Source organism: Amblyomma americanum, chromosome 1 (assembly GCF_052857255.1).
Source record: "Amblyomma americanum isolate KBUSLIRL-KWMA chromosome 1, ASM5285725v1, whole genome shotgun sequence".
Classification (NCBI taxonomy): Eukaryota; Metazoa; Arthropoda; class Arachnida; order Ixodida; family Ixodidae; genus Amblyomma; species Amblyomma americanum.
This window is the reverse complement of record NC_135497.1, coordinates 212730437-212750003: the sequence shown is the minus strand read 5'-3', so window position 1 is coordinate 212750003 and position 19567 is coordinate 212730437. Positions and strand designations below refer to the sequence as shown.

Here is a 19567-nt window from a genome sequence, read left to right as displayed (position 1 = left end):
TCGAAATTATCCGGAGCCCTTCACTACGGCGTCCCTCATAGCCTGAGTCGCTTTGGGACGTTAAATCCCCCATAAACCATCTTCGCGGTGCTCTTCGTTTCCCTTCGAAGGCCTGTGAAGCCTTCCCATGATGTGCCAACTTCAGCTTTATGATACTTCTTCGTGACCTGCCGGCCGAAGAGCCCTCATTCTGTGAACAAGTTTGACGCAGGATAGTGCTGGACGAACGCACGCTTTTTTTGTTGCGTACTTCAAGGTTTGTAACAACATACAGTACAACAGCAACCCAAGCCGAAATTAATAATAATAATAATAATAATAATAATAATTTGTTTTGGGGGAAAGTAAACGGCGCAGTATCTGTCTCGTATATCGTTGGACACCTGAACCGTGCCGTAAGGGAAGGGATAAAGGAGGAAGTGAAAGAAGGGAAGAAGAGGTGTTGTAGTTGGAGGGCTCCGGAATAATTCCGACCACCTGGGGATCTTTAACGCGCACTGACATCGCACAGCACACGGGCGCCTTAGCGTTTTGCCGCCATGAAAACGCAGCCGCCGCGGTCGGGTTCGAACCCGGGAACTCCGGATCAGTAGCCGAGCGCCCTAACCACTGAGCAACAGCGCGCCGGGTCTGAAATTAACTCAATTTTCTTTTCAGCCCAATTGTATTGATTCTTTGCTTCCATCGGGATTTTTCGCTCACGGCCGACAACGACGCAAGCTTTTCTGCGACACTGTGCCCTTAACACTGTTGCGTTGAAACGTACTGGGCGCACTTCGAAACATAGGACTGGTCAGAGTTTGTGCGCATTTTCTTGCTTCGCAAGTGCCACGCCCGCTGGCGGAAGTGAGACTGAACACACTCGCTCGGTATGATGCGGAAATTGCGCAATTGAGTGTGCCACACGCTGTGGTGCAGATATCGAAGAGAAGCGCTGCATGCCGAATGCTAATGATCGGCGTGAGATGCACCGCTACGCGACGGGTCTGCATGATAGCTGTTTACCCACCGTCTGCGAGAAAGAAAACAGACATAAATAAGCGCGGCAATGCCGTCTGTCAGAGGAATCAAGGACGGACTCTCCGATTCGCTTCGCTGTTTTAGTTGCGAAAGAATTGCATGTGGCAGCATTTTCCGTCGCTGTTCAACGCACACGCTCTATAACTTCTAGATGAAAAAACAGTCTGCTCTTGTATTATCGCTTTCAGCTATAAAATACCGTTTTACCCACAATACTCGTTATTTGAATTAAATGTACATATTACATTGGAGCCAGTGAGGATTTCGCGGCAACTTTTCTAATACGCAACGCCCTCCTCAACGAATTACTTAGCCCTAACGAAAGCACTATTGTTGTCGCCGTGACTTTCTTTTGAATAAATTCTTACAAATATAAAGCAATAAGGCCGTTTAAATCGTTGTTCCCTGCACCGAAGTGGATGACAATGTCGGCTCTGCTAACCGATTTATCCAATTCTTCCAAAACCGACTGCTTAATCAAAGCACCTTGTTCAGCATCTGCGCAAAAGCGAAATTTGGTGGACTAAGCGTCTGACGAGTTTTGCGCAGGTGCGGTCCCGAGGCAGCAGAAGTAATAATCGCAAAGGTATTAATTACCTCGCGAACTGCCGACAAAATGTGACTGTCCTCACGATCTATGTCTCTATAGTTGCTCGTTATTAAATTTTTCAGGAGAGAAAAGAACGATCATTAACAGAAACTAACGGTGATAATAAGCGATTCGTCATTGAGGGTTATTCAGAATAGCCCGCTGTCTGTACAAGATGTATGGTATATGCTTGCAAGTTTTGTGTGAAATTGCACCCTGTCTGCCGTTACTTCTCGATAGGGCAGGAGCCCCTGTCAGGCTACGCCTTTTTAGTGCTCTCGCACTGAAAATCTTCGAACCTGTAAAATAATACTTATAGGAAGGCAATGCAATTTGTCAAAGTGTGACGCGTATATAAAGGTTGTATAATTTGTAGCCAGTGTGGCGGCAGTCTGTGCGCCCTACAACTTCAATCAGGCCTCTCTGATGTTTTAACTTCGGTCCAAGACCGTAGGAAGGAATGCTAGCAACTCTCGTGATACTAACGGTTATCATTCTACCCCAAATTGCTGCTGTTGTTATACTTACAGTATACGCTTGTTAATTCTAACTTGAAGGAACCAGAGATTTTAACGTGACAGCGTTAAGGGACCCGTGTCGCAGAAAAGCCGGCGTCGTCGGCGTAGACGTCGACGTCGTTGGCCGTAGCGAAAAATCCACGAGATATCTTCAGAGGAACAACCTATAGGGGACAGGTGGGCCACCTACAGGTCACGTGACCTCGTGACGTCATCACAACCTGCCCACCGGATTTTGAGCAAACAGCCCACCGTGGCAGGTTGAAGTTTAATTAATGATTGGTCGCGAGAGGTTGCTCGGGGAGAGCAACCTGAGTCTCACAAGTGGCAGCACCTTCCATCGCAGGGCAGCGGCGCATCGCTTAACCGCTGCACCACTGCGCCAGGAATGGTATGAGGCTCCCATGGACTTATGAGTATAAAGTAAAGAATCACAATTTCCGCACATACGGACATTAACTCAATAACGCTATCGCGTCATGTCCTTAAAGCGGCACTCAAGTGCCCCCTCCAATTTGTTCTTAAGTGCGTTAGCTCATTCCTCAATTTCGCGCCGACATCGGCGGCGTCCGCTGCGCGCTTTGTAAGGAAGACGATGAAGACGAAGCGCCAGCAGTGCTTCTTCGCCATCGCTTAGTCGCCCACACACTAGTCTCGCGCTGCCCGCGCCGTGGGCGGTTTCCGCTCGACCTGCCTTAGCAGCCCCGTGTGCTTGTGTTCTCTCCGTCATCAGTAAATCGCCTCTTCAAATGGAATAACGCTTTCAGTTCCGCAGTTCTTCTTACGTCGGCGCCGTCCGCTGCAACACCTTGGCATGGCGCCAAGATGCGATGCGCTGCAGTAATTGCACGGCATGTTTACATTCTGAAGGGAGCGCCGGCAGCTGTGGCTCGGTCGGCCAACTTTTCAGCGCGCAAGGACGCTGCTGCGGACGACTGCGGCAGCGTATCTATCATAAGAAAGTCGACCAGACTGTGCGCAATGAGCACGGTATACACAAGGCGAGACGTGATGATCATCGAAGTGAAGGTACTTTAGCCACAACACTAAAAATTATTTGCTACCCCACCACAGCCAATACACTAAAACATATGCGTTACAGACTCTTAGTCGCACTGTGAGATTTTTTTTTGTTATCAGAAGTCCTCTTTAATACGATCCAACACTGAATATGATTTGCTTTATGGAGACCTGTACATACAAAGATAATTTTTGAACTTTTTCTATAAGCATTAGTATAACATAAAATATTGTTGGAAGGCACTGATTTGTTTATTCCCCCAGAAGTCTCCACGGGGTGGTGTAGCTGAAAAAAAAAGGTACCAGTAATGCGCTGGTTTCCCAATAGCGTTGAACCACGTTCATTGGGACTTTAAGGGACTTAAAGAACCTAAAAACCTTCAGAATTATCGGGAAGTCGAAGTATGTATAGGTATGTAAACAGTGCCAAAAATAGTTTCGCATTATAGTTATTTAATTAGTGACAAAATGGGCAATGTCGTCCGCTCCTCAGTGAAAACTGCACGGCACCGATAAGATTTACGGTTCCGTCCATTGCTTTATTTCCTGCACACTGTCGGGAGTGTGGAAGCAACACTGCTGCAAAATTGTCAAGCCTTGCGCGGCATTTTTGACAGTGCGCTGTGGCAGCAGTGCAGCCTCTCACAAGTGGCGACGTCCATGTGTGGAGTCTTCACTGCACAAACTGCGAACAACTGCGAACAACGAAACAGCGCAGCGACGGGAACCCTCCTCTTGTCACGCTTGCCGTTGCGCGCACGTTACAGATTCTGTGGGCGACCATGCTGCACGCAATTCATACCTGAGGAGGGACGATCGCTTGCCGTCTCGAGGCGCGACGGATATATCTTCAGCTCACGCAACGCCGCTAACCTGACGTAGCCGACCTCAGCCGCCGCTCTTCAGCGCGCCGGGAGCGTTGAAGCAAGGCAGAAGGTTTGAATTAAGCGAAGCCGCAGTGCGAATCAAGCGGCTTTAAACTACATTCAAAACATAGCCGGCCAACCAAAAGTTCTTTTTTCTTTCAATTAACCGAAAGTACAAACAAATTATGCGAGTTTGAATTATCACCAGTCTACTGCATATGCAGCTATGAAATGGCGGGTATTAACTGCGGCTGTTAAAAGGGATGTCATGGTGCTTGGTGAGGTTAGAACAGGTGAGGCGTACACAGTGCTTAAAGGCGAACACGCACTGTGCTATCGTGGATTAGCGGACAGACGAGAATTAGGTGCGGGATTCCTCATCAATAAGGATACAGCTGATAGCATACAGGAATTTTATAGCCTTGACGAAAGGGTGGCAGTTATCGTAATTAAACTTAATAAGAGATAAAACGTGGAGGTGGTGCAGGCCTACACGCCTGCATCCAGCCTTAATGAGCAGATCATCGAAAGCTTCTATAAGAAAACGTGGAATCGTCAATGAGCAAAGTAAAAACAGTATGCTGTACTAATGGCAACTTCAGTGCCAAAGTAGGCTAGAAGAAGGCTGGAGACTAGGCTGTAGGTGACTATGGCATAGGGGATTCGCAGATTGTAATAATTTATGGGTCATGAATGCCTTCTTCCGCAAACTAGAGAACAGGTAGTGGACATGGAAGAGCCCCAGTGGTGAAGCTGCAGATGAAATATATTTCATAATGTGCGCTCACCCTGGCATCGTGCAGGATGTAGAGGTCCTCGGAAAGGTGCGCTTGCGGGACTACAAGAAGGCAATGGTTCGAATTAGCCTAGATGCGAAGCGGGAACGAAAGAAACTAGTGAGGCAGAAGAAGCCCATCAACAGGTTAGCGGTAAGAGGGAAAATATAGGAATTCAGGATATCGCTGCAGAACAGATATTCGGCTTTAATCGAGAACGACGACCTCGGTGTTCAAGCTGTGAATCATAATATCGCAACTATCATTAAGGAGTGCGCATTAGAAGTAGGCGGTAGGATGGTTGCTACGATGCCGGCAAGCTCTCTCAGGAAATGGAAGATCTCTCCAATTCTATTAAGCGCCTGCCTGCTGGAGGTATTCAGAGACCTGGATTGGGAACTGTTGGGGATACGAGTTAATGGGGAATGCCTTAGTAATGTGCGTTTCTCTGATGACATTGCCTTGTTAAGCCACTGAATTCAAAGTATGATCAAGGACAGGAAGACAGAACGGTGGGTCTAAAGATTAATGTGCAGAAGACTAAAGTAATGTTGAGCGGTCTCGGAAGGGAACAGTAGTTTACGATTGGTAGGCGAAGCTTTGGAAGTGGTACGAGAACACGTCTACTGAAGGCAGGTAGTTACCGGAGATCCGGACCACGATAGTGAAATAACTAGATTAATAAGATTGAGGTGGAGCCCATTAGGCAGGTACTCTGTGATCATGAATAGCTATTTCTCAATATCCCTCAAGAAAAAAAATATATAACAGCTGTATCTTACAGGTACTCTCCTGTGGGGCAGAAAAGTGGAATGACAAGGGTTGAGCTTAAATTGAGGACAACGCAGCGAGATATGGAAAGGAAAATGGTAGGTGTAACGTTAAGGCACCGGAAGAGGGCAAAGTGGGTCAGGGAACAAACGCGGGTTAGTGACATCCTAGTCAAAACCAAGTGGAAGAAATGGGCTTGGGCAGGGCATGTAATGCGAAGGCAAGATAACCGCTGGTCCTTAAGGGTAGCGGAGTGGATTCCAAGAGAAAGTAGGCTTAGCAGGGGACGGCAGAAGGTTAGGTGGGCGGAGGAGATTAGGAAGTTTGCGGGGATACGGTGCCCACCGCTCGCAAAGGGAAAGGGTTAATTGAGGAAGTATGAGAGAGGCCTTTTTCCTTTCTTGCGTGTAGTCAGGCTGGTGATGATGATGGCTGTATATTCAATGTGACCCACGCAGCACATGCAAGAGGGGTAATTTTAAAAAAAAAAACTACACACTGCGAGAACAAAAGTGAAGCGCTATCGTTCGTGGTAAGCTAGAACAATCAGGAGTACGTTTTATTTATTTATTTATTTATTTATTTATTTATTTATTTTATTTATTTATCAAGTACTGCCGGCCTAAATGCGAGGCCTTGGGCAGGAGTGGGCCTTGTAGCACGTAACAGCACGTAACAATTCATTTTTTAATACACTAAGACAACAAAAGCATAAAACAGTACAAACAATGCATTTGAAAAATATAAATTCAAATCTGTAGTTCACAACACAGAATGTGCAGCGGTTTGGTGCAAAAGTAGGAAAATTAGTTATTGCGTTATTAGTTATTTAAAACCAAGGCTATGAAACTTAAAGCGAAAAAGCTTTCTTGCTTGTTTGTTTATTTCTTGACACCCACTCCAAGGCGTTTGGAGTGTAGAAAAAAAAAAAAACTAGCGTAGAAGTGCAGGAAAAACCGAACCAGCATATGTGTGGCGTTGTAGGAAGTCGGAAATCACAGCGAAATATGTAACGGAAATTTCGCCAGCGCATCTTTTCTAGGAAGGGAATTTTGCGACAACAGGTTGCATAGCGGCTTGAGTGTTCGCGCACTGATAAGACTGAGGAGCATCCTGGACGATGACGACATCGTGAGAATGCAGTACGGATGGTGCTACTCGGAAGGGGGCGCTCGACTGGGCAAAGTATGCATCACGGTCGGTTTTTTCGGGGAGCAGCCGAAGCTAAAAAATTTCACTGTTATGTCGGGCAAGCCGGGAGCTTTCCCGCGGTATTGCATTCGCCCACGCACTGAAGTTTCATCGCGCCGGCTTATTATGGTGCGAAGTGGATGTACAGAACAATGGACTGCATAGCGGCTGCTCTTCCCCAAAAATATCTTTTTTTTCTTGAAAAAATACTGCGATCAATATTCGGGTGTTCGACGTTCGTAAACGCGGCTAAGAAATGGGGGCTGTTTTGTATTTTTATTTAGGCCACCAGTCTGCGCAACTGGCAGTCGAACACGGGTAGCAGCGACGTTTTTCGCATATTTATAATCTTATAACGTGTTTATAAATGAGTTTTCTTGGTAAGGCCAACTCTTGGGCAAGTTAGACTCGGCTCAAACTGCAGCTTAAGTGCAACATCACCACGTTTACAAGGAAGGAGATACACATACTGACGAACTCTGCTTTGGAGCAGTCTGATCTGTTTACCTCTACAAGCCCCAGGAAATAGTTCAGAACTTTAGTAAAATAACAGCATTTTTTTGCAGGTCAGTCCCTCAAATTAGCTTTCGGCGATACGAAAATAAATAATAAAATAGAAAATTTTGACGGTGATCGCTATGATCCCACGCATACTTGCCCATATTTTTATAAACTCAAGAAAAAACAATAATTCTAGTCGTGCGACAGAAACCTTCCTTCAGTAACTGCTTTCAACGCCGTGTTTCCCGGCCAACCCTTGTCTTTAAAGTGTGCTCAAGAAACCAAAAGTTTTTCGCCAAGAACACTTTGGAAATTAGACATTCCTCTCGCATAAGAACAGCATGATTTTTGCAGGCGAATCCAACATGGTCAAGAGCCACACGTGGTACGTTTGAGATGTGGCTCGATTGTATGCCGTGGAAAGGATTGATTGATTTTTGATCACCGGATTTTTATATCCCAAATCAGAACTGTAGGCTCTGGGGCACATCGTGCTGGAGGAATACGAATTTATTTCAACCACGTGGTGTTCTTTAACTTGGGTTTAAATTTCAGTTCGCGGCACGTTTTAGTGCGAAAGCACATCTAGACGCACTCCCGGGTTAATAATAATAATTGGTTTTTGGTGGAAAGGAAATGGCGCAGTATCTGTCTCATATATCGTTGGACACCTGAACCGCGCCTTAAGGGAAGGGATAAAGGAGGGAGTGAAAGAAGAGAGGAACAAATAGGTCCGTAGTGGAGGGCTCCGGAATAATTTCGACCACCTGGGGATCTTTAACGTGCACTGACATCGCACAGCACACGGGCGCCTTAGCGTTTTTCCTCCATAAAAACGCAGCCGCCGCGGTCGGGTTCGAACCCGGGAACTCCGGATCAGTAGTCGAGCGCCCTAACCACTGAGCCACCGCGGCGGGGCCTCCCGGGTTTCAGCGATGCATGTTTGTGTGCGTGTGTGAAGCCTCTGAGTAGCAAGTGTAACTGGCTCCCTGCGTCAGTGGACCCCTCAGTCGCGCTGCGAGGAGGCGGTGGCGTCCACCTACAAATTTAGGCAGTTACGCGCCTTTCCTTTTCTCAAAACCAGCGGAATGTTTAGACTCCGTTGATTATGAGGAAGGGAAGTGCGCATAACTGGCTCCCTGCGTCAGTGGACACCTCAGTCGTGCTTTCAGGTACGTGGCGGTGGTGTCCACCGGCAATAATAATAATTGGTTTTTTGAGGAAAGGAAATGGCGCAGTACCTGTCTCATATATCGTTGGACACCTGAACCGCGCCTTAAGGGAAGGGATAACGGAGGGAGTGAAAGAAGAGAGGAACAAATAGGTCCGTAGTGGAGGGCTCCGGAATAATTTCGACCACCTGGGGATCTTTAACGTGCACTGACATCGCACAGCACCCGGGCGCCTTAGCGTATTTCCTCCATAAAAATGCAGCCGCCGCGGTCGGGTTCGAACCCGGGAACTCCGGATCAATAGTCGAGCGCCCTAACCACTGAGCCTCCGCGGTGGGTGTGTCCACCAGCAAAAAATCGTGCTTTCGCACAATATTTCGTGCTTAGCCACGCTAAACCGCCAGCGATATTTTAGAGCGGGAGCTCTATTCCTCCCATGCAAAACATCAAGGTCATGTCGCTCCGAATAATCACCTTCAAGCGGCGGAGTGAGGATGTGGCTGCGACGTCACACCATGTGACTCGCCGCGCCTCGGCGCAGCTGTGGCACGCGGAGCCGACGGCGTTCGCTGGCCTTTGCAACTGCGTTGAACAAGGTGCTTCAACGCTCACCTTGCAGCTGCGCTCGACCACGTGACCCGCCCTTCATCTGATAAGGTAACAAAAAGCGCGAAGCTTCCACAAGTTCAAGCAAAAACCAAGTCAAGTCATTGATGTGCAATAAAGTTACGCCCCGGCAGACCGTGTCTGACAATGCTCAATCGAGCTTCCGCTCTATAAACTAGATTCAGTCGGGTTGAACCACAGCCAATTTTTACATTTTGCCTTGATCTAAATTACTCCATTTCACTTCCATCGGAGTCGAACCCGCGATCAACGTTCTTAGACAGTTTCAGCTCCGCTTGCTGGCGTGCCTATCGCGGACGTCGCTGGAACTAGACGGCGCTGCAGTCGCGATTTTCTACACATCTCGCGCGTCGTCCGCTACACCCTCGTAAAGACGGCCGGTGCCGCGCCCATACCTGTAGGAAAATTAATTTTTTCACGGCGTGAGCAATCGAGAATATGGCATAACTGCTGTTGATACGTGGCGAAAAGATGTTCCGCTTGGAGGGCACAAGGGTGCAACCACTGGGGTTGGGCGAACGATATATATATATATATATATATATATATATATATATATATATATATATATATATATATATATATATATATATATATATATATATATATATATATATAGTGGTGTGTGTGTGTGTGTGTGTGTGTGTGCGTGCGTGCGTGTGTGTGTGTGTGTGTGTGTGTGTGTGTGTGTGCGTGCGTGTGTGTGTGTGTGTGTGTGTGTGTGTGTGTGTGTGTGTGTGTGTGTGTGTGTGTGTGTGTGTGTGTGTGTGTGTGTGTGTGTGTGTGTGTGTGTGTGTGTGTGTGTGTGTGTGTGTGTGTGTGTGTGTGTGTGTGTGTGTGTGTGTGTGTGTGTGTGTGTGTGTGTGTGTGTGTTTATTTTTACGGGAGGGTATGAGAGTGCTTGGAGGGATGACGGAGAGGGGCTCACAGCGCTGTAAATGTCTCCATTGAAAGGATGGTCGCTGTTCAGCGGCGCCAGAGAGTGAAGCGCACATGGTCAGAGCAACGCGCGCACATTCACTGTTTCAGCGCAAGCTAGAAGCCAGCAATGCCAGCAAAAGCCAGCAATCCGGCATTTGCACTTTCGCACTGCCTTTCGCTGGTGTTCTGCACTCAAAATAGAAGGTGTGAGGTATCTAACACAAGCACTCGGTATTTTGTCCTCATCGCTGTCCATGTTAACGGGACAAAAATAGATGGGTCCCAATGTGCTACGTGCATTTTCACCCTGTCCATTATACGAACCGCTTCGATCGGTGACCTGTTCATTCATCAGGGCGGCTTTGCGTAACCGTGTTCCTTTAGTAGGGACCCTTTTGAAGGAGCTGATATTGCAATGCGGAAGCGCATAATCACGCAACATTTTTCAAATCTGGGGCTTCATTTTCAGCTCTAAAAAAAAAAAAAGAACTACGCTGAGGTACCCTTCAGGGGAGAACTAAAATTGGCATTTCTAAGCTTCCTCCGCAATTTTTCGCTGAAAATTTCGTGCGAAAGACACGGATAAAAATTTTGCTATTTTATTTTAATTAGCGAATTGGACGCATTAAAAGATATGGTGACCCGACCAAACCACTGCCTACAAGCCTGCACTAATAGAAACTTTGTAGACCGCTTTGGCATGTGCACAGGTTAGCGTAAACACCCTGTAGAAAAACAAGTAGCTCAGTTGAATAAGGGAATTAAAGCTGCATACTTATGAATTGAATACGGCTATGTAAGTAATCTTACCCACTGTATACTTCTTTGCTATCACCATCAAACGTACTTCCAGCGTATCGGGCTGTTTTGGGTTCACCGGGAGGCTTCTGCCCCGCGACCATTCTGTGGCACCGCTGGAACGTGGCAGTGATATCTTGTTGTTTTTTTCTGCACAACGGGTAAACTTCTCGAACTTCTCAAATACGTTCTGTGTATCCCCATTGCGACGCATTAATCGGGTAAAATATAGGACTAGCTGCTTGCTTATCATGATAAACCATTGACAGCTGCAAAGAGAAAAAAACACGGCCAAACGTTTGTCTCTTGTGTATAGTTTTGTTCTTTTATTCTCGACCTTTTTTTTTCTTTCTAGCTCACAATGTGAATGTTTGCCAGCTAAAAGACTTCCTGGAGTTCCTGGAGGGAAGCCTTAGAATCAAAGAAAATTGTCAGAAAGTTGGAGTCTCTCTAGGTGTATAATATATACCGGCAGCATTGATAGATATGACATTCTCAGAGGTCCTTAACTCGTGCGCAACAGTTGACTGCAAGCAAAAAGTCGGCAATACGGCAGAGGCTGGATAAACGACCCCTGGCTTAGTTAAAGCGACAAAATAGCATGCGGTCGAAACAAAAGCAGATGACAAACAAGGCTATGAACTTACACTACTGGTGTTGAAACAATCATGAAATACGCATGTATATCCTTGGTCAAGCAAAACGACAAATAGAGATTGCACCAGGTAAATATACGTGCTTTCTGTGTTCACACGAACGTAGATCACAAAACCCTGCAGATCACAAAGGCCTTGAATACCTCACGTCGTGTGTGTTTTTTGGACGTTGATATTTGGCCGTTACTGATCTACTACAAATCCGCGTGCACCAACGCGCCATCGATTAACTTGGAAATTGTTTACCTATGTAATCGAAGCTATTATTTTTGTTTTACTTGTACTTGCACATCTCTTGCACACCTTTCAGCACACATGGTTATAAATTCAGAGCCTTGTTTTCCTTCTGCTGCTGTCCCTTCCCCGCAATCATCATCCATTGCAGGACAAAGGTCTCTCCCATGTTTCTCCAATTAAGCCTGCCCTGTGCCAGCTGCGGCCACCTTATCCCCGCAAACTTCTATATCTCATCCGCCCACCTAACTTTCTGCATCCATTCCGTTACTCTTAAGGACCAGCAGTTATCTTGCCTTCGCATTACATGCCCTGCCCAAGCCCATGCCTTCTTCTTGATTTCGACTAGGATGGCATTAGCCTGCGTTTTTTCCCTGACTCACTTTGCCCTCTTCCGGTCCCTTAACGTTACACCTATCGATTTTCCTTTCCATAGCTCGCTGCATTCTCCTCACTTTAAGTTGAAATTTTTTTGTCTGATCTCTACGTTTCTGTCTCATAGGTGTATACGGGTAAGATACAGCTGTTGGACATTTTTCTCTCCAGGGGTAATGGTGAATTTGCATCCATTATCTGAAGTACTTGCCGTCATGCTCTCCATCCCATTCTTATTCTTCTTGTTATTCACTCTCGTGATCCTAACCTGCGGTCACTACCTGCCCTAAGTAGACGCATTCCCTAACCACTTCCAGAGCCTCGCTACCTATTGCAAACTGCAGTTCCCTTGCGGGACTGTTGAACATTACTTTCGTTTTCTGCGTGTTAATTTTTGGACCCACCGTTTTGCTCTGCGTGTCTAAGTCAGTCATCATGTATTGCAATTCATCCCGTGAGTGACTTAGTAAGACAATGTCATCAGCGAATCGCAGATTACTAAGATATTCTCTATTAACTCTTATCCCCAGCTGTTCCCAATCCAAGCCTCTAAATACCTCTTGTAAAAAGGCGGTGCGCAGCATTGGCGCAATCATATGTTGCCTTATGAAATGCACCAACCAGCTTAATCGTCTGGTAATATTTCTTTAATGACGCACCTCAGTTAAATTGAAAGAGGGAATAAATAATCCCTGCTTTTTTCGTGAAAGGCACGTGCCTCAGACATTCTCCTGTGATAAACGGAAAATCAGCTGTTGTCAAGCAGAGTCTGTGCTTTCAAATTCGCCGCCCTTTTTAGGAAGTTGAGTTTCGTCGGGCTTTGTCGTTCGGCTGGGCACCAAAAGATGGCGCAACGTGCATATCAGTTTGATACCCGTCACTTCTCGGCGTATCTAGATAGAAGCGCTGGTTTTATGAGTAATCCCTGTGATATCTGGATGCTTGACAAGTGCTGGGTGTTCTATTCCGTTAAATTTACTACAGTGGCGTTGCTCTCCGTTATATGCACGCCTGTGCCAATCCAAAAAAAAAAAAAACGGAAATTTCGAGACGCATTTGTCACTTTCCGCCATTTTAGCTTCCTTCCTTCTTTTTAGCTGCTCGTCCAGACTTGCTGTCTAGTCTATCAAGCTCAGGCTGGAAAACAGAACATTGCCTGAAAGATATGTAGACAATTCATGCAAAAGTTTTAATGACTTATGTTAGGCAGCAACCCTGATAAACTGGACGCATGTTGGGCATTCTTCTTCTTTAAAGCGCACTGAAACGTTTTTTTTTTTTTCAAACTAATACTTCAGAAACTTCTTGAAAAAGTGACTTTTTTACAGTTCACAATTTAAACTGGAGGCTGGCCAAAAGTTTTTTCACCCTGTTCAGCATCAGTTGATAATCACTTCGTATTACAAACGTGATACGGAACACAGTAACATGACACAACCATATTGTTCTTAAACTCTTACAACGCCGCTGATACGTCTTTGAGCACTGTGAATATTTGTAAATATATTCTTTACGTGACAGTAACAAAAGGCCAGTCGCATGCTGCTGTTGTTATCTTATCAAAAGATGGCACATACCCACAATGGGGGATCGGCATGCAGGCGTACGAACGTAATATCTCTTCTTTCTCTTTTCGGTAGGTGAAGAGTGCTCGTTGCTTACATATTGTTTACTCGTTGTTGATACCATAGTTTGCATATTTAGGTTCTAAAGAATATTTTAGGGAACTTGATCGACAGGGTACTGTGAGTGAAAACACGAATACACGCTTATATATTGTTTATTCTGTTTTGAAATGTTTACCGTGTAGTTCATTGAGAAATTTGGAATCGCGACAAGAAATACTTGTAATCAACTTTTTTTATCAATATTCGCTCGTACATGTTCATTACGCCAGGTTTACCGTCATTCGCAGATACCATAAGACCGCGGGTAAACAATGACACCACGCTGAGTTTTCAGTCAGCGCTCGTCCTGTGTGCTCCTTTTCTCTGTCCCGTTGTGCTGCGCTATGTCTTCTTCTAAACCGTCTGTACCGACTGATGCCGTCACTGTCGCCTGAATGTCGTCACTGAGGTGTGTTCAATCCGGCAGTTTGCAACTTCCTCCATTTCCACGACCTGCAGGATATCCTACTTACTGAAATATGCACACTGCAATCTCTCTGCCGCTTGCTCCGTATTTCCATTCAAGCACGCCCTGCGAACACGTCAATAAGCGAGATGAAAAGCTGAACTTTAGGTAAACTTTAGGTTTTACAACTTTTGTAAGAAGCCGTTGTTTACAAAAAATTGCGCGACTAAGTTTCTTTGCTGCGGCATATAACATGCAGTGGCTTCCTCCCGCTGTAAAAAATGTTTCCTATAACGTTGACAGCAGTTCTTTAGACTGTGGTTTCCATCACTGAATGAACGGATAAGTGAAAATCTTTGTATCCGTCTTATTTCCACTACCTTGAAAGGAAAGATAAAGAAACCGCGCCCAACTACGTTTGATTTAGAGGAAAACAGTCCTTTAACTTCGAGCCAATGTCTTTTCCCATTTTAGTTATTATTGTTATTATTGTTGTTGTTTTGTGTAATCATCTGCTGCCCAGCGCATCATTTATTAACATCGTCACACAGCGAATGTACGCCTTTCTTTTTCTTTCTTCACTTCATGGACTTTGTTTTCGTGCATACGCATTACTGTAGTGATGATGTACTTATTATTATTATCAGATTTGGGAACATGAAACAATAAACGCAGAGAATGAAAAACGGATGGACGCCATCTGTGTCATCGCTGCTGACTGCAAGGATCATCCACAATTTCCATACCATCGATGGTGTTGAAGTGTGCAATCCGGTCGCCGCGCTGCGCGTGGTATTTAACTTTTGCCGTTGCGTGTCGACAGCATGGAATGTTTTCTCCTGCACCTCGTACAAAAAAATAAACGGAAAAAGTTCAATTTTCCTGACATGTGCCGACTATTCTGGCTGTGTTCTCGCCCTAGGAATCCCTCTAGGCCGACTGGTTCCGACAGCGTGTTGTAACCTCATTGCACGTGCGGATTAATTGGTCGCTTTTGGAGGGGGCGGTAGAGGGGGGGTTGGGGGGGGGGGGGACATTTGAACCATGCATTGCTGGTGCATTTTTGGCCACTAAAATGGGTTTCAGCATAGCTTTTCTTGCGTAAAATATATCTTCGGTGGGGGGGAGAGGGAGGAGGCCGCCCCTGCCCCACTGTCCATTTGCAGGCTATGCCTTTGACAGGCGCAAAGTCCTTACTTGACACTTCATTTTTAATTCGGCTACTATTTCTCATTCCGCTCTGTTTCGCCCCTTTCCGTTCTCCCGCGTGCAGGGAAGGGAACCGCGGTGCCATCTCCTCGATAACATGCTTCTCTTTCCTTATTCTGTTCTTCTCTTGCATCATCACGAAAGTTACGTTTTCTTCTTCATCCCACTTTGGGGCGTTGAACTAAATGCACAGGTGAGATTGCTGATGGTTTTATTTTCTGCGCGGTAAAAGCGCAAATGCTGTGAGGGACTGTGAAGCAAGGCTTTGTCACCAGCAAAATCATTTGCTATCCTGCGGCGCATGAGATTGGTATAGCATAAATTTTCTTATTTGAGCGGCGATGTACGAAGAATCACCAAGAAAATGCGCTTAAATAATTAAAACCTCTCGGGACGCGCTAAAAATTCGACAAAAATTATAGCACGTAGACCCTTGCCAAAAGTAACCGAGCAGAAGGTTTATTTTTTCTTCTAAACCGTATAACGGAGATTTTAAGGCATCCGTTAAGACCGAAAGGCGTCAAAACGTGAGGGCAAGGGCCCCCCTTACTTTGCACAGATTCAGAGCTTAAGGGCTGCCGTAAGTGCTTCGCTATGCGGCTAAAAAACAAACCACCGCTGCCCGGTTACTTTTGGCAAAGACGGTACTTAAAGCAAGACATGCCCGTGTTCGGCGTAATTTTGCTACTGGAAAGGGGGGATTCGTTCAACTCGAAAATGTTTATTCTTTGTTCAGATACAAGACAAAAAAAAGTTATGCAAGAATTAACAAAAAAAACAGCCTGACAGGGAGGTTTCTTGCAGCATTGCCATCCCGGGCGAACAAGACAAACTGTGCGCATACACAAAATTTTCCAAAACGCAACAACTATCGCGAAGCACCCAAACATTCGATGTCGACATTATACAGAAAGATCGCAGGACAATCCTATGATTTAATCCGCGTCCATAAGATACATGCGCTCATACCAAGATTTTCCAAAGCGTGGCTGGTGTGTCCCACTGGATTAGACGGACATACCAAAAGGGAAGAACTTTCATCAGAAAAAGAAAAATATATATTTTTACTTTTTGAAAAAACGTACTTGCCCGGAAAACATCAAGACAGACGGGAAACACATGCAACACGTACAGTGCGCAGCGCATTTTTCCTTCGTTCGTAGCCAGCACAAAAAATCTGATGAAAGAACTGATTCATCGGAAGGGCAACTCTAGTAATTGAGAGAATCCATTATAGCGTATGGTGCTACCGTCGTCGTCAATTGGTATCTATGAACAAGGGATAGGAACCAGCAAAATGTAAAACTTCCGAGTTTCACTGTCGCCGTGTGGTTTTACGCTCAAAGCAAGCACGAAAATCTCCCTTGGTGATCAATATATTGAGATTTTTTTTTTGCAGAAAACAGCTGAGTTACGATTTGATCCCTTTGTTACCTCGTAAACATTTTTTTTCGCTCACTTATGATTTGGGGCTCCATTATCCTCCGCCTTTAAATCGCGCTTGCTTTACGATTAACGAGGAAGCTGAGGCGAAAAACGGACGATTACGTTTCCCAGACTGGCGTCAATTTGTCGTCACTGGAGAGAGATAGGACCCATAATTGAGGTGCGTGAAAAAAGAAAGACAAAAAAACGCCGACGCACTCAAGAATGGCGCAGCGTAAAGACGAGCGCTATTCTTTATAAACTGGCCCCAGTTAACCCAGTTGTCTGTCTTCATTTTGTTTCACCTGACCTGCTTAGAGCTGCTTGCATGCTGCTGTGTCGGAAAGAGCGCTGTATATAAGAGGCAGTGTCAAAGGGCGCAGAAGGAAGGAAATAAAAAATGAACAATAAGTAAATAGTGGCCCTGAAATTTAGAGTAGAGTTGTGCGCTAAGAAAGCGCTTACAAGCAACCGATTTCTTAGCATCGCAACATATATGTGACATGTTTTCCTCTTACTGTCCAAATTTCTTTCGCGCGAACTGTCGCAACGTCATATCGAACGCCAAGTGCAGTACAGTGGGCGTGAAACGAGTCACTCTGTGCGCTCGCCGCTTTGGACGAAAAGCATGAAGTTGATAGCTGCGTCGTAAACAAGCCCACGGACCTTCACCGGCTTGCACCGCCGTGCCGGCTTTCTTTTTTTTTCTTTTTTGTCGCTTCCACGAGTGATCGCGCGCGTGCGCCACGCGCGAACGTAGAAGCAGCCCCGATACTCGTGTTTTGACCCGGCCTTCTTCCCCGCGCCTCTTTGACGTGGGCGTCTGATAAGTGCATCAGTGCCGCTGCTGGGCCAACTCGAGGCGGGGAAACGCCCCGGGTTTCCGCCGCGACGCTCATCTGCAGGCGGAGATGGCTCGAGTCGATCGCGCCCCGCGACACCCCCTGGCCATCGCTCTCTCTCTCGTTTCCTCTGGCTGGTCGCGTGCGCACAGAAAAATAGAAGCGATGCGTTTCCTTCGGGCGTGTGTGTGCAACGCTACAGCGTTGTTTGCACTGTGTTTCCTTTTCTTGTTGGTTTCCCTTCTTCGTAGATGGAAAAAGCGGTGCCTACCCGTTATTATTTTTATACCGCGCAGGACGACGACAGGGTCACACTCCACCACTGACGTACACGGGAAGAGTGGCCAATACCCTCGTTTGTTTATTCGCTTTCCTATTTGTTTCTTTACCGCCTCGTTTGATCGCTTGTTTGTTCCTTATCTGTTTAGTCTCATCATATATATCATCTGCTGCTTTATAAGTAATTTTCTTTAATCGATTTATTAATCTAAGTATTATTATCCCACTGATAAGCATAACACATTAAAAAAAATTAATTAACGTTCCCCTATGCACCTTGGTTTCGGTGACTGTTGGCTCCCTTCATATATATATATATATATATATATATATATATATATATATATATATATATATATATATATATATATATATATATATATATATATATATATATACAAAAGTGGTTTCTGGTAGCTGACTTGGTCAATATAATATAATATAAAATCACCAAAAAATTGAAGAAACATAACAGGATTTAATTCACGACGTTTCGGCTGGAGGACCAGCCTTTTTCGAGTGTAGTACAGCGTTTGAAACACGCAGTTTTTATAGAGCGTGCGCGAGGTACAAAGTTACAGCAAAGCACGAGTTCAAAAAACTAAGGGGGGGGGGGGGGGGAAGAGACCAGGAAGAACAAAAATTTTTTTTGCAGATGAAGAGAGAGAATCGGTGGCAATGTAAGAAGGCGATCTTTTGGTGATTTATATATATATATATATATATATATATATATCAATCCATAGTTTGAGGACGCAATATGCGCGCTGTAGGCAAAACCACAGGGTCACGAGACGCGATACGCGCCTTCCTTCGCTTCATGCATTGCAGTGAGGCGTATTAACGCGACTCATTTCTAGTTCGATGCCTTCCAAGAGGCGCCAATAAATAAATATACTCGAGGTTCACTGAACTGCTGTCTTGTTAAGCGTGCGTTCTTCTTCGAACTTTGCGTCGCAGCCTGTGTCATAACTTCGATCGCGGAGTCAAACCTCGAGCGGCACGCTTGCGTCGAAACCTGCCTCGAAACACGTCCATACGCCCTGGCTTCTAGCCAGCGCCACACTTCCTCGAAGCTGTGTGTTGAACGCTGCTTCCATCGTCCGTGCCAAGCGGGTTTCAAGGTGGCCGCGTTGGTGTGACACCTTCGCACGCCACACCTCTCAGTATCCATGGCCAGTTCCTGCCAGTGGTGTTGGTGAGATAGTTCCTAGGAAGTTTGCACAGCACCAGTTCAATATACAGTTTGACTCTGAGCCTAACTCCGGCCTTTTTATTCGAAGCTTGTTGGGGTGGTCGACAGCTACTGTGTGCGGCATTGAGTGTCGGTGGAGGCAGAGTGTCCAAGCTGTCAACTATTCTTTTTCCCTATCTTTTTTTTTTTTTGCGTTTGCCAGTAGTGCCGACTAGGACGCGGCGTTCGGCTAAAATCCAAGGGTTTCAGAGAAGGTGTGCACGCCGCAGAGAAAACTGACTTTATGCTTTAAACTTGTTTTATTTGTTTGCTTTATTGCTAGCTTGCTGGTTTTTTTCGTTTCCTCTTTGTTTGTTCTTTCACTTGTTTGCGAGTTTATTCTTTCGGGTGTTTGCTAGTCCGTTTCTTATTTCATTTGATTGTTTGTTTAATACGTAATGAGGAGACAGATATTATATACCTGCAGGGGCGGGGGAACTAGCACTTGACGAGCGACTTACACTGCTGGA

General features: G+C 45.7%; 1 protein-coding gene across 3 annotated transcripts in view; it reads left to right on the top strand.

Annotated features, from left to right (window-relative positions):
- stumps (DBB domain-containing protein stumps) overlaps window positions 1-19567 on the top strand; it is a 117262-nt gene that overhangs the window by 17087 nt on the left and 80608 nt on the right. The window lies entirely within an intron of this gene.